Source organism: Phyllobates terribilis, unplaced genomic scaffold (assembly GCF_046119375.1).
Source record: "Phyllobates terribilis strain yellow unplaced genomic scaffold, ASM4611937v1 Scaffold_9__5_contigs__length_417890890, whole genome shotgun sequence".
Classification (NCBI taxonomy): domain Eukaryota; kingdom Metazoa; phylum Chordata; class Amphibia; order Anura; family Dendrobatidae; genus Phyllobates; species Phyllobates terribilis.
This window is the reverse complement of record NW_027362769.1, coordinates 119,976,488-119,991,826: the sequence shown is the minus strand read 5'-3', so window position 1 is coordinate 119,991,826 and position 15,339 is coordinate 119,976,488. Positions and strand designations below refer to the sequence as shown.

Below are 15,339 nucleotides of genomic sequence, written 5' to 3'. Positions count from 1 at the left end.
ATAAATTTGTATTTTATTTCATTTTATTTTTTTGGTACATTTTTGATAATTTTGATAATGATTCTGCTACCATGGGAGCGCCCTTCACCTGATATATCCAACAAAATTATCCACATAACTAGCACCTTTGATATTTCAAAGTGTTGACCTCTTTAAAGGGAATGGGCTATCGGTAAATAATCTACTATTTAAATCAAATTTTCATGTTAAAATAATTATTTTTAAACTTTTTTTTTATTTTATGATCTGTATTTAAAAAAAAAAATAGGAATTGTCACACTGGCCACTGAGGCTATGTTAGACTCAAAACTTCCTCTCTTTTTTTAAGAAATTCCCATGTACATTGGCAGCAGTAGACAATCTTAGACCCTATCTATTTTTATTGAAGCATCTAATGAGCATGTGAAAATATCACTGTGAAGGGAGGGGTACCAGGGTCAGCTGTGACATCAACTATTGTGAATGGTGTGTTATCAGCTGTGCATAGAGGTATTTATTACCTGTCATTGTAATCATGTCTGTGATGATAGTGAGACTTCTGAAAAGCACAGGAAATATGAATCTAAAATAACCCTAGTGGTCAGTGTAAAAATTGTTAGATTTAATTTTTTTTTTCATACAGAAAATTATATATATATAAAATAGTAAATGTAAAATATTTTTGCGTCACTTTGTGGTAGGGACATGTGTGTAAATATTCTCATCTGAATGCACACATAGCAGAATTATGCAGACTTTGCATGTGGATTTGTGCACGTAGTAGTTGCAGCGAATTAAATTACCAGTTATGTGGTTGAGTTTTTTCACATTTTATCCACACACTGCAGAATTAATTTTTTTGCACAAAAGTTGAGCAATTATATTTCTAGCATTGAGGCTAATAAATGGCATTGACATCAATTGGCATTGATTGCAGCATGATGTCCCCCACCTGGTGTTGATCCCAGCAGATTGGTAGGGGCACAGTGCCGAGTATTGAGGACTTGTGCAGGTCTGGGAAGTATAATTTTTTTTTTACTTCTTTGGGCTTATTAATAAAGGATTGTCCAATAGTAGATAACCCCTTTAAATATTTACTACAGGTATGTGCACACGTAAAGTATTTGCAGGAGATATTTCTGCATCACTTCTGCATTTCATAGGAGGAAAAATGCTGCATAAAATAGGCCCACCAGAGAACCGGAGAATCCTCCGGTGGGCCATGTCTTCTCCTTCAGGAGAGTTGATAGCGCAAACCTTGCAGCTGCTATGGGGCTTTTGAGTGGGGGAGAAAGGTGGGCCCTCAGAATCAAATCCTCTGGTGGGCCCAATGTTCTTTAGTCTGACACTGATTACAGCTGATTGTTTTTGCTCACTATTAGTGTTGAGCATTCCGATACTGAAATATCGGGTATCGGCCGATATTCGCGGTATCGGAATTCTGATACTTAATTCCGATACTTTTACAATATCGAATACCAGAATCGGAAGTTCCCATAATGCCTGCGCTCTGCAGTGTCTCTGAAGCATGACAAGCTGGATGGCAGCGCTCAGCTGAGATCCAGCCTGTCATCAGAATGCCATCCCAGCGTGGGAGAATTCTCCTGATCGTTTAAAAGCCGGCGGGTGGTAAAAAGCCGCCGGCTTTTAAACAATCACACAGCCCCATACTGCTTCCCCGCAGCCTCCCACCCCGATCCTCCGCTCCCCTCGCCACCTCCCATCCTGATCGTAAGTTAGGACCGGGCGGGGAGCGCAGCACCAAGGAGCGGGGAGCGAAGGACCCGGTCGGGGAAGCCGGCAGTGAAAAGACTTCACCGCCGGCTTTCCCGTTCTGTGCTGCGCTTTCCCGCCGGTTATTTCAAATGAACAGCTGAGGTATCAGGTGATGCTGATCAGCTGTTCATTTGAAGTAGCCGCGGTGCCCTCAGAGGGTTCACGTGAGTTCATGCTTGACTGCATTGCATGAACTCACATGAACTTTCCCACGGCCGCACAGGTCAGCCTCACCTTCCAGACGATCAGCCCGTCATGATTGGTGTGTGTGGGTGTCTGTGCGTGTGTCTGCGAGTATGTGCGGGGTGTCTGTGCGTGTGTCTGCGAGTGTGTGTGGGGTGTCTGTGCGATGTCTGCGGGTGTGTGCGATGTCTGCGGGTGTGTGCGGTGTCTGTGCGATGTGTGCGGGTGTGTGCAGGTGTGCGCGGTGCCTGTGCAATGTCTGCGGTGTCTGTGCGATGTCTGCGAGTGTGTGCGGTGTCTGTGCGATGTCTGCGGGTGTGTGCGGTATCTGTGCGATGTCTGCGAGTGTGTGCGGTGTCTGTGCGATGTCTACGGGTGTGTGCGTGCAGGCAGACATAGGCCGATGTGACACTACTACTCCCATCGGCCTATGTCTGTCCCCCGTCCACTCGTGCCAGCAGGATCAGCTCGATGGGAGCAGTAGTTCCCATCAGCCTGATCCTGCTATTTAAATTGCCCTACTGTGTCCCCACTAAATTTTAAATACATGTCATTGGTGGCCAGTGGTTGCCTACAATAAATTAGTTTATACATTACCTGTCCCCGCCGATCGCCACCTAAAATAAAGTAAAAAATAAAAAACTACACCTATACTCACCTAGACACCTAATTCCCCGAAGCCATCGATCTCCTGTAATAAAATATAAAATAATAAACCACAACCTTATCCTTACCCCTCCGTAGTAGTCCACGAGTGTCCCACGATGATCTCCTGTTTAGAGCAGCCACATAGAATGTGACCGCTCTGAACCGCTGCCGCCGCTAGAATGATGGGGCCGTAAAGCAGCCCCGTCATTGCATAAGCGGGTTCGCCGGAGTTCAGGCAGCGCTGCTCCGGTTAGCTCCTTTACGGCCCTGCTGTATCGTGAGAAATTCCCATGGTACAGCAGTGCCGTAAAGGAGGTCTCCGGAGCTGCGCTGCCTGAATGCACTCCGGTGACCTCAGTCAGTGGCTCCCGCTGCCGGGAGCGGACGTGTTCCCGGCAGTGTGAGCTTACAGCAGCCATGCACAGCTGTCACCATCTCCAGATGTGACAGCTGTGCATGGGAGATCAGCGCAGGAACGTGGACAGGTAACTATTTTTTTTTAGTAAACTAAGAATTAAATAAAATGGTGTGTTTTATTTCAAATAAATTATTTTTTTCTGGGTGTAGTGTGTTTTTTCTTTTTAACACTTTGTAGGTTAGCAATGGGGGTGTCTTATAGATGCCCATCATTACTAACCTGGGCTTCATGGCAGCTGGCGCTGACATGAACCCCAACCCTATTACCCCCTGCCACCCCACCAGGGCAGCGTGGAAGAGCGAGGCTAAGTGCCAGAATTGGCGCATCCTATGGATGCGCCATTTCTGGGGCGGCTGACGGCTGGTGTTTCTAGCCTGGGAGGGGGGCAATATTCATGGCACCCTTCCTGGGCTATTAATATCAGCCCCCAGCTGTCTGCCTAGCCTTTGCTAGCTATTAAATTAGGGGGGAATGGTCCCCCATTTTAATAGCTAGTAAAGGCTATGTATTCAGCTGGGGGCTGATATTAGTAGCCTGGGGAGCTCCATGGGTATTACCCCCTTCCCAGGCTTCAAACATCTGCCCCAGCCGTCTGCTTAACCGCCGCTAGAGACTAAAATTAAGGGGAACCCCACGCCAATTTTTTTTTTTAAATAAATCCTTTATTTTAACACTAAATGACAAGTACAGTAATCAACACTGTCACTGTACTTCATATATATGTGACTGACATGTTTCTATCTATCTAATCTATGTATGATTCTCTATTCCTTCTATTCTAAATTGTCGGGTACCGCTGCTGAATTGCCGGCCGGCTTTTTTAAAGAGACAGTGCATGAAAACACTATTATATTTTTAAATAAATCCTTTACACTAAATGACAAGTACAGTAAGCAACACTGTCACTGTACTTCATATATATGTGACTGACATGTTTCTATCTATCTAATCTATGTGTGATACTCTATTCTGTCTGTTATAAATTGTCGGGTACCGCTGCTGAATTGCCGGCCGGCTTTTTTAAAGAGACAGTGCATGAAAACACAATTATTTTTTTTAAATAAATCCTTTTCACTAAATGACAAGTACAGTAAGCAACACTGTCACTGTACTTCTTATATATGTGACTGACATGTTTCTATCTATCTAATCTGTGTGAAGCTCTATTCTTTCTGTTGTAAATTGTCGGGTACCGGTGTATGCCGCTGATGAATTGCCGGCTTTTCGCGTAATACATTCTTCATTATTCTTAGTTGTTTTACTTCATGTAGAATTAACCTACAAGGAAAGAAAGGGTTTATTTTCATTCCGATATTTGTGTCCCATTGACTTGCATTGGTTTCCGGTATCGGAATAGGCGATATCCGATACTTTTTGGGTATCGGTCCGATCCAATCCGATACGATATTTCCTGATATCGGAAGGTATCGCTCAACACTACTCACTATAGCAGTATCGCTTGGGAAGACTGTGCAGCGCCACAGTGCCATAGATTAATATTAACTGCGGGTTGCTATTTTTTGGCAGAGGATTCATTTTGAATAGTGCAGGAGAACAACATGCAACAACGCTACTGACGCATGATTTCATGTATATACATCAGATTTCGGGCATTTGTATGAATTATTTTTAGGGGAGAGGGGCCAAAAGGGAACTTTTTCTCATATAATAGCTTTGTCCCTATCACACAGTACTTTGAAGTATATTTAGTGATAGATGCCACAATATGTTACTACTTCGATGAACATAGTAATCCCTAGCAGATGGACGAGGTCTGCCACTTCTTTTATTCTCATACTTGCGGTTGAAAATGAAAAGATGGAATCTGATGGCTACTATGGACAACTCTTTTGACTTCATGTGTGTGTGAACCTGAACCTGTGCAGCACCCTATGTTTATTTTACATTTTTTGCTATTAAAGAAGCACTCCTCCTCCTCCTCCCATGAAAGTTTTCATCATCTTAATATATTGTAATCATCATATTATAGAACACTGTGTAATTATAATTGCTCATTTTGCCTTTCTACCCAGCTAATTCTTCTCTTTTCCATTAAGTCTATGACCTCACGTGATTAAAAACTGACTAGCTGAATTCTTCTAAGCTCTATGTAGAAACAGGAGGTCAATTTTCCCTGCACAAGTCATGAGTCACTGAAAAAGTCCTTGGCAGGGGGGAGGAGAGAGCAGCTGTGTCAGGGGGTGAAGAGGGGAATGATAAATGCAGGGACAAGAGACTTCCTGTTTCTACATAGAGCAGAGAAAAGAGAAGAATTAGCTGGGTAGAAAGGCAAAATGAGTAATTGTAAATACAGAGTTATATAATATTATGATTGCAATATATTTAGAGAATAAAATTTTTGATGGGAGTGCTTCTTTAACTTTGTGCAAATTCAGCGAAATGTTGGCAGCTGGTCGCCATTTTGCTGATTTATAGAGGACCAGGAAAATCCTAAAAAAAATGAATACCTTCCGCTTACTTTTTCCATTGCCAAAACCTGCCATCTGGTCCTATGTGCTGCTTGGTATCTTTTTTCCACTTTCTCCCACAGCGCTACATCCACTTCAGCCTGATTCACTCTGCGCCGGGCTGTGTGCCAAGTAGGATTCTGTAGTCACCGAGCACGTTGTGACATCATGGTGCATTACATTACATCCTGGCGTGCACTTTGATGTCAGAGACCTAATCAGCATCCGAAACCCCGGCGTAGAGGGAAAAAGGCTGAAGAGGAAGGCGGAATAAAACGTCCTGATGGCTGAGCTCAGAGATGACAGGATAGATGAGCGGCAAAGTGACTATTATTATTTATTTCTTTTATATGCTGCACGTATTCTGTTCTGGAGTCTGAAGAGACCTAGAGTATAATAACAAAAATTCAGTTTGCAGCAAATAACTTCGTCGCGAATCAAGTTTCTTTGCCAAATTCCAGCAATCTGCCAAACTTGAATCTCGCTCATCTCTGCTGACGATCTATGCATAATTTACCCTGATAACTATATCAATCTCACAGCCATCTCCGTATCAATTTACAGGACTACTGTGTACTGGTCGTTATTATAAAGCAGGCAACCGGGAAGAGACTATGAACTATTTAGTGTAATGGTCGTTCTGTGAGGATTATCACTCAAGATGCAACTTGAAGTTTGAAATATTGTTTCTGCTTAGAATGTGCAGCCGTATGAAGTGTCTAGAAAAGCTATTATCTATGACAAAGCTGCGCCGCTGCTCTCCATATTGTATCAGGTTATGATGGAAATCACTTACTCTATCTTATGAAAACTCCACAGGTTTTGCTTTTGTTCACAGTCAATGTTGTCAATGTTCTGTTAATATAAGGGATGGAGGAATAAATAGATAGATAGATTCTAGATACATTCTACTGTCGAAACAGAAAAGGAAACCTTAACAGGCCTCTTCAACCCCAGGGCCCACTGTACAATGGACCCATTTGGCCTAGATTTCCATCGGCAATACTTGTATTTATGCAATGTGGGCGACAGCTGTATTATACAGCCGGCACCCAATTCTAACTGCAGTTATCAGAGCTTGCTCCGATTGCAGACATTTAACCCCTTAGGTACTGCTGTCAGTTTGGGAAGGGGAGGTTTTTTGTTTTTTTATGTAACACGAGAGCGAGATGTCTATGGCATTGTCATGGCATCTGGGAGCCTACTAAAGCCTCCTGTGTCGACCATGTCTTTAAACCTGTGATGTAGAGCCTGTGACTGGGCTTCACGGGAGATCAGAAGTACATTATTGCAGTTTATTGTACAAGCGGTCACAAGTTTAAGTCCCCTATGGGGCTAATAAAAATATGAAAAAAGAAAACAATGAAAAATCTAAACGAAAAAAAAATATGTACAGATGAAGTCTTTCTTAAACTAACACAACTTTCTCCCCGTGATATTTTTTTAACTTAAAGGGAATCCATCATCAGAAAATGACCTATTTAAATCAGGCTTTTGTGTTACATTAATTTTTTAAATATTTTTGGCAATGGTTTCCATATTACAATGTTTGTTAAAAAGCAAAATTAGAAATCTAGATTTTTTAACACTGGTCACTGGGGCTTTTTTAGACTCATATTTCATGTAATTTCAGGATGAGAATTTGGCAGAGCTTCTTATCATCAGAAATATGGTTACAATGAAAGGTAACCCTTCTATACACAGCTGTTAACACAGGATCCATCAATCACAATAGAAGATGTCACAGCAACACTGCTTCTCCTTCCTTCACAATGACTTTTGCACACGCTCATTAGAGGCTTCAATACAAAAGATAGGATCAGAGTCTGTTTATTGTGGTTAATGTTGTTTCCTGAAACAACCAGAATTTAGAGTAAAAAAAAAAGTGCCATTGGGAAAAAAATTGTTTTTAATTTTAATACAGATTGTGTTATGGAAACAAAACATTTAACACAAACACCTGATTTAAATAATAATTTTCTAATGATGACTGTCAGGGACACACAGCAACGACACCGGGGAGATCACACAATATCTCACCGTACCGTCACTTTGTCAGGATTTCGTCAGGGATTCACGAGCACACCATCCCGACTACTCACTATGCAACTATTGGCAAGCGAGCAGAAAGCATATGGCGTCACTCCTCTGGATTCCAACGCATGGAATAGGTGTATACACCCCGTAGGTTACTGCCAGCTTTACGATAGCCCAATTATTATTATTCGCTGCCACCACCGGCCGAGTTTGAACTATAATACAGGCCTGGCCAGACGCCTGTGTTCTGGTAGCGTATAAGGCTTCGGGGGAGGGAATGATTACAGAGCAAAAGAAACAGGACTATTAAATTTTATATTTAATCTAAAAGGGAGACAGTGTTATGAAAAATATACAAGATTTTGCAAAAGGGGACAATTCAATACATATGCAGTTACACAAAATAATAACGATTAAAGAAGAAACTTACTATATGATCGCAGAGACAATTCAATATAGCTGCATGGGAGACACTCCACTTGATCAGAGCGTTCAGCAAACTCGACTCCTTGCTTATGATACATATACTCCCAGCAATGAGTACTACTCCATCCTCCGTGGATTCTTTTATGCCTAAGGGAAGACCTGCCCACACACCCCCAGTGCTGACATTACGTGAGCTGGACTCTAGCCTGCACATCTTTATTAAAATATCTGTTTTTTGTGATAACTTATCGTTGGTTGATCATAGAGGCCCGAAAGTGATACCATTTTTTCCGTAATGAATTTACCTTCCGGTAGAGACCACACATGACATTGTTGCGGTCTGCTATTTTGTTACTTTTGTGCCACAGCCCCCAGGAGGGGCTTACAGCGATGGGAAAATATCCATATTGTTCCCTAGCTTACCCTGTCACTAAAAATATGGGTCCCATTATTATCAGAATTATGGAACTTGAGACATTCCATATTTCATATCGGTGCCAGTCAGACTGTAGCTTCAGTAAAATTCCATTTGACGTCCTGGGAATCAAGCCTCAACAGCTAGATGTAAATTGTCACGGGTCTGTGTCTAATTACCCCCTGCCTCTGCCAGGGGGAAATGCACTTGCATTTTAAATGGGTTGGTAGCGCATCTCATGTGCCAGCATTTGTTTACAAGCTCCTTCTGCTGTGGGTGATAATTTGCAGAGAGATTGCTCTTTAGATTGTCAGCTCTTCTCTTGTGACAAATACTATAGGGGAGGGGTGAGATGAACTTTAGGGAGAAATTATTAATACTTTTCTTAATATCTCCATGACAATTCTTTTCCTGAAATACAACAAAGCCATTGAATTTGTATTGTTAGGTGTCGAAATACACACTACCTTTCCAAGATATCTTTCTGCATCTTAATATTTTTGTCATTTTAAGAATGGCTACATCTGTATGTAAAGTGTAGTTCAGCATCCGACATAAAAATATACATCTATACAGTGCGTGAAATAAGTATTGAACACGTCACCAATATTCTAAGTAAATATATTTCTAAAGGTGCTATTGATGTGAAATTCTCACCAGGTGTCGGAAACAACCCATCCAATCCACACAGGCAAAGAAATCATACCATAAATGTCCATAAATTATGTGTAATGATGAGAAATAACACAGGGAAGAAGTATTGAACATACTTACTGAAATTATTTAACCCCTTAAGGACTGAGCCACTTTGTAGGTTAATGACCAGGCCTCATTTTTGAAATCTGACCAGTGTCACTTTATGAGGTAATTACTCTGGAACGCTTCAATGGATCCCAATGATTCTGAGATTGTTTTCTCGTGACATATTGTACTTAATGATAGTGGTAAAATTTGTTTGATATGATTTGAGTTTATTTGTAAAAATATTGGAAATTTAGCAAAAATGTTGATAATTTTCCAATTTTCTAAATTTGAATCCTTATGCCCTTAAACCAGAAAGTTATGTTACACAAAATAGTTAATAAATGACATTTCTCACATGTATACTTTTATATCAGCACAATTTTTGAAACATAATTTGTTTTGTTAGGAAGTTATAAGGGTTAAAAGTTGACCAGCAATTTCTCATTTTTACATCAAAATTTACAAAACCATTTTTTTAGGGACCATATCACATTTGAAGTGACTTTGGGGGGGCCTATATGACAGAAAATACCCATTCACCATTCTAAAACCACATTCAAGAAGTTTATTAACCCTTCAGGTGCTTCACAATTAATAGAATGTGGAAGGACCACAATTTTTTTTATTTTTACAAAGGTAACAGGAGAAAATGAACCCTAAAATTTGTTGTGCAATTTCTCCTGAGTGCGCCAATAACCCATATGTGGTCGAAAACTACTTTTGAGGCACAGTGCCAAGCTCAGAAGGGAAGAAGCGCCATATTGGAATTCAGATTTTGCTGGAATGGTTTGAGGGTGCCATGTCACATTGGCAGAGCCCCTGAGGTGCCAGAACAGCAGAATCCCCTCCATAAATGACCTCATTTTACAAACTACACCTCTCAATGAATTCATTGGTGCAGTGAGTATGTTAACACCACATGTGCCTCACAGAATTTATTTTACACCATTGGGTGGTGAAGAAAGAATAATTACAGTACATATTTACCGCTAAAATGTTGTTTTAGTCCCAAAATTTTTATAAGGGCTAATAGGAAAAAGTTGTTACCGACATCTAGTGAGAATGTCCTGTCAATAGCACTTTTAGAAATATATTACGGTAACTTACAAAATTGGTGACGTGTTCAATACTTATTTCACCCGCTGATTATAAGTTCACATCACAGGATTTCTTCCTAAAAGTAAAGAAAATATAAACAAAATTAACTTAAGTAGGATCACCTATTGCGCTACTATCTGAACCAATAAAATATGATATTTACAATAATGTTCAAACGATAAATTAAAAAATATGTATTTCTCAAAATATGCTGACACAAACCAATTAATTCATTTTTAGTATATAATACTTCATACATTTTGTATTACCAAAGCTGTAGTAATACAAAAAAATGGTAACATTGCATTTTTACCATAAACTAAAAAAACAGCCCAAAAAACAATGTTTGAATTTTATTTTTCCCCACAAGTTATACAGAAAAAACTAGTTTGCGCAGCTATGACTACATAGAAAAAAAAAGTTATAAGCTTATAAAATTCATATTATAAAAAGTTATAACTCTTGGGAGTAAAATTGGAAAAATCAAGAGCGAAGAGGGGCACCCTGCGACTCCAAGGGCCTGTATAAACCTAATCCAACCCTGATTAGTATATAAGAGCCTAAAAGTGATTTCTCAGAAAACTCTGATTTCTGGGAAATTGTAAGGGCTAAGAAAGGTTAGAGAATCAGAGAATGTGCTGGAATCAGAAGATGTGAAAGGATGATGAGCTGACAGGTTCACTTTTTGGGGGACATGACGCCCGGGTTCTTTTTAATTCCATTTCAATATAAGAAATTTAAAAAAATATAAATATCTGAAAAATTAAGATCTGAAAGCTTTAAATATGCATTAGGCTGTTAATCAGCTGGACCTGTTGGAAAAGGAATTAGAGAACATATAAATTAAGACTTGATCTCAAATGTAAACTCCAGCTTTCGGTTGTCTTCTGTACAGTAACCTTTATTTGCTGTTTTATGTTATTTTGCTACTTGAAAACTGTCGTTAATCTGTTTGTCTATATGATGGGGCTATGTAATAAAAACATAATAAATCATACAGCTAAATGTCATGAAATACATTGCCAATTTTCATGAGTGTAATTTATTAGTTTGAGTATGTTTCATGCTCACTTTTTCTCATTTATGCCCTATTACAATAAGTCCGCTGAGAGCGGCTGCAGGGGGTAATGAGGCAGAGAAGTGAGAGAACATTATTTTTTATTTTTTTCATGTGTACTATACTAGTACTGACCAACTTTTTCCAGGCTTGTTGAGTTTTTATACTTTTCTCTCTGGATCCTAAAAGAGTTTGCAGTGGCCATAATCTGTCTTGAATTGAAAACCAAAATTTTTTTAACTTTCATATTGTTTTATATTTTGAGTTATTATTGTAAGATGTTATATATTGAATTATTTTTATTTTAGATGCTCAGTTGTAGAATACGTTTGTTTAAAATTGGGAAACATATTGAATTGAAGAAATTTCAATTTGCTTGAGAAAAATGATTTGTATGCCTTTCATTAGATTCCTTATGTATTTTTGACACTTTTTGCAGTGGACAGTTTTGAAAAGTGTCTGGAGGAGGGGGCAAGACTCAAAAGAAAGGTTCAATACACACCAAGATAAGAGACACGTGCACCAAATTTTGGAACAAAATCTTACACTGTCTGTATGGACCCCTGGCCATTTAAAGTAATGGCCGGCAATGTAATACACCCATCTGCCTCTTCTCCCCACCATTATATCTATTTGTTCTAACAGTAAGTCAATTTCCAATATGGGAAAGTTGTTGTTCCATTATTCCATTCCATACATTCTGTGTAATTCCAATCCGCTGGGAAGGGAGTAAAAAAAAAATTAACTCTGATACTCACTTATCCTCGGTCCTTCCCTTAAATTTCCTTTCCTCTCTATTACCTGCCCTTTTCTACCATCAGGTTCTCCCCCAATGGGTCCTACGACAGGCACTTTCACTGGCTAGGCAAGTGGTAATGTGGGATGTAATGCGTATCATTGACCTTTATTACATGTGCCGCTTTCCACACATGTAAGATACAGCACATGTCATTTACGGAAGTCTCAGCCCATGTGATCTTGTGGGCCCTAGTCAGTGGCAACACCCGCAGGAAGATCTGGAGAGAAGAGAAGACCGATAAGTAGCAGTATGGGTATGAGAAGAGCCAAGGAGAGGTGAATAGAAGAGTTTAGATTTTTTACATCTTGCTTGCCTTCAGATTACAGCAAAATGATGGCTAGTGAGACGCCATTTTGCTTTTTTGGTTCAGCAAATTAAATTGCCCAAAATTTGGATTTTAACAAGTTATATCAAATTGTATTTGTTTAGAATCTATCCTCTTATCTGTAGAAATGAGCAGATTAAATCCCTGGAGGATTAAGTTCAAGTGGAGTTTCCTAAAATTGGTAGTTTCATGTGAATTTGAGAGATTCGATTCGCAGTTCGCAAAATAATGTATATTTGACCGGTGCCATTTCCCACACTGCTGAAGCATCGGAGAGCTGGATAATATCATCCTGCGTTACTGCATGGACCTCCCCATAATGCCTGACATCTAGCGGATTATCATACCTTGTACAATGGCTGTCAGTACCTCGGCCATGACAGATCAGAGATTTTCAGTAGAGCACAGTTTGTACAGCGAACTCCAGAGTCATTGGGTAAGTCTCTCTCTTCTGTAGAGTGTAAGCTCTTATGGTCAGCAGGGTCCTCTTTCTCTTCTGTAGAATGTAAGCTCTTCAGGTCAGCAGGGAACACTCTCCCTTCTCTAGAGTTTAAGTTCTTTTGGACAATGGAGTCCTCTCTCTCCTGTAGAGTATAAGCTCTTCGGATCAGCAGGGTCCTCTCTCTCTTCTGTAGAGTGTAAGTTCTATTGGACAATGGGGTGTTCTCTCTCTTTTCATGTGTATTTTATGAGCAATTACAAGCTTTTCAGTATTGAAGTTCATGCAAATGTGACATGCAGCAGTAGTCCTGTTGCTTTAAAAGCATCCAACAACTATTAGTAGTAACACAAGCACACAAGACAGGAAGTGTTGTGCTCTAGAAGCATCCAGCAACTAGAGGGTTTAACACAGTCACAGGAAAAGGGGAGTGTGTTAGCAGAGCCCCAGGGATATTGTGGGGAAGTTGTTTACTGTCAGACTGTAGCCGAAGAGAAAGGTGGTGTTTGTGTTCTGTATCTCACAGAAGCGCCCCTACAAGTGAAAAGGTTTCAAGTCAGGAGTGAAGCTAAGCACAGGTCAGGTAGAGTTCCTGAACTAACAGTGCAGAGTATTGTCAGGCAGAAAGATAAGGAATGGAAGAAATGGTGTCACAGGGATCATCACCCTCAGCAAACCCTCCCCCCTCCTCCATCTCACTGTGCTGTAAAGAATGCTGTGTTCATTAATGTGCCTTTGCATTAGAACTGTGCTGTACTGTACTACTGGGAAGACTGTGAACTGCTGTGCTCCTAAGGAAACTGTACTGTTTGTCACTGGAGCCTGTTGCTCATAAGACTTAACTTGCACTGGTTGTGCGGCTTCTTATTAAATGCTACTATTCTACCGTTTATGAGGACTCTTGTTAAGTGTGTGTAATCAGCAAGTGAAACAACCTATGTGTCTGTGCCTGAGGGTCAATACCCCTGTGTGCCTGAGAGAAGCTGCAGCACATGGTCTATGGTCGCCCCGAGTAACGGTTCCCCCAGGATTCCAAAGAATTCATGTAACCTGTCTCGCCCCTATCTGAACCTAGCAGCGTGCGTGCAACACAAATTTTGTGGAAAATTCTTTAAAGTGGGTAAATTTGAATCTCAAAAGATCCGCTCATCTCCGCTCATATTTATTGGAGACTGCAAAATCATTGGCTAGTTCAGAATAAATAACTTGTATCAGGATGTTCCATCTCATGATAAATATGCGGTAGTTATATGAAGAATTCAGAAAGGTACAAAATAGGAATAATGTTACAATTACAAGCTACATGCAGACTCTTAAAATTAATCCTGCTGTGTTTCTCCACCTCTACCTTCACATGTAATGTAATGGCCTGATGCCTCTCTCCAGTTTTGTGGTTCACAGATTTCTCAGAATGTCACAAGCACTTATGGTCTCCGGCCTCTTAGGCTTGAATTCATGGTTCCCAAAGAGAATGAGAATAGATTTCCTTTCTGTATACTCTTTTGTTTCAATTGAGTTATGAACTGTATGCAATGATTATTCTGGAAGATGGGAGAAGACATCAATAAAATTATACATAGAAAGGTTTATTCCATTACTGAATGCGATTTTATCAGACATAATGCATTGCCGCCTCGCTTTGTAAATTGTAGTAAAGTGCACAAAATAGGCGGCCTGTACTTAAGATCACAATCCAAATAGGAGTATGTACAAATATAACATTGAATATAACATACGTCAAAGGAAATTTGTCATCAGATTCATGCTGCCCATGGTTTGGGTTCAGGAGTGGTGACATTTCCAAGAAAACATGCTTTCGAAAAAACGGTCATAGATGATGTGTCTTGGCTGACTAATCCGAGACAGGTCCTTGGTGGCTTCTCCCAATTCGAAGCAGGTCCCTGGCATCTTCTCCCGACCTCGCTTGCCTACATTGATAGGTTTCTCTCTATGTGTGTATATAGGGAAAGACCTGTCAGCCTATGGGAGCGAGAAGGGGAGAAGCCGCAGAGAACCTGCCTCAGTTTGGGAAAAGCCACCGGGGACCTGCTTCGGGCTAGTCATCCGAGACACCACCCAGCCAACTTTCCAAAGTATGCTGTTTTTATTGCATTATTCCCTACAAACATGAAGCTTTCTAACAAGTCTGAGTTTCCTGAGTGACAAGGAAACACAACGTGTGAGCCCTCTAGGATTTGCTTAGAATTCACTAAAAGGTACGGCGCCAATTATATTGTTTTTGTACCCAATTACACCAGCTAATTAAACCTGCTCTGATAAGTGAGAGATTTACCTTACATATCAATAAGGCCAAACACTAATTTATATGGCTAAAAATCCACATTGACAGGCGTGCGACACCTTGATGAACAAGTGCAATACTTTATTTAGTCTAAGTGAGATAAATGACCCTTAAGGAAGAGCTAATTATTTTGTACCATTATTAGACCAAGTGCCACCTAGCAGCCACCGAACGTACAGACGTGTCCTTCTATAACTTCTATGTTGCCTCGGCACAACCTGAGAT

The 15,339-nt window shown here is 40.3% G+C and overlaps 1 protein-coding gene across 3 annotated transcripts in view; it reads left to right on the top strand.

Moving 5' to 3' along the window:
* The window catches only part of B3GALT1 (beta-1,3-galactosyltransferase 1), a 513,983-nt gene that overhangs the window by 39,810 nt on the left and 458,834 nt on the right, over nucleotides 1-15,339 (top strand). The gene's annotated exons all lie outside the window — the stretch shown is intronic.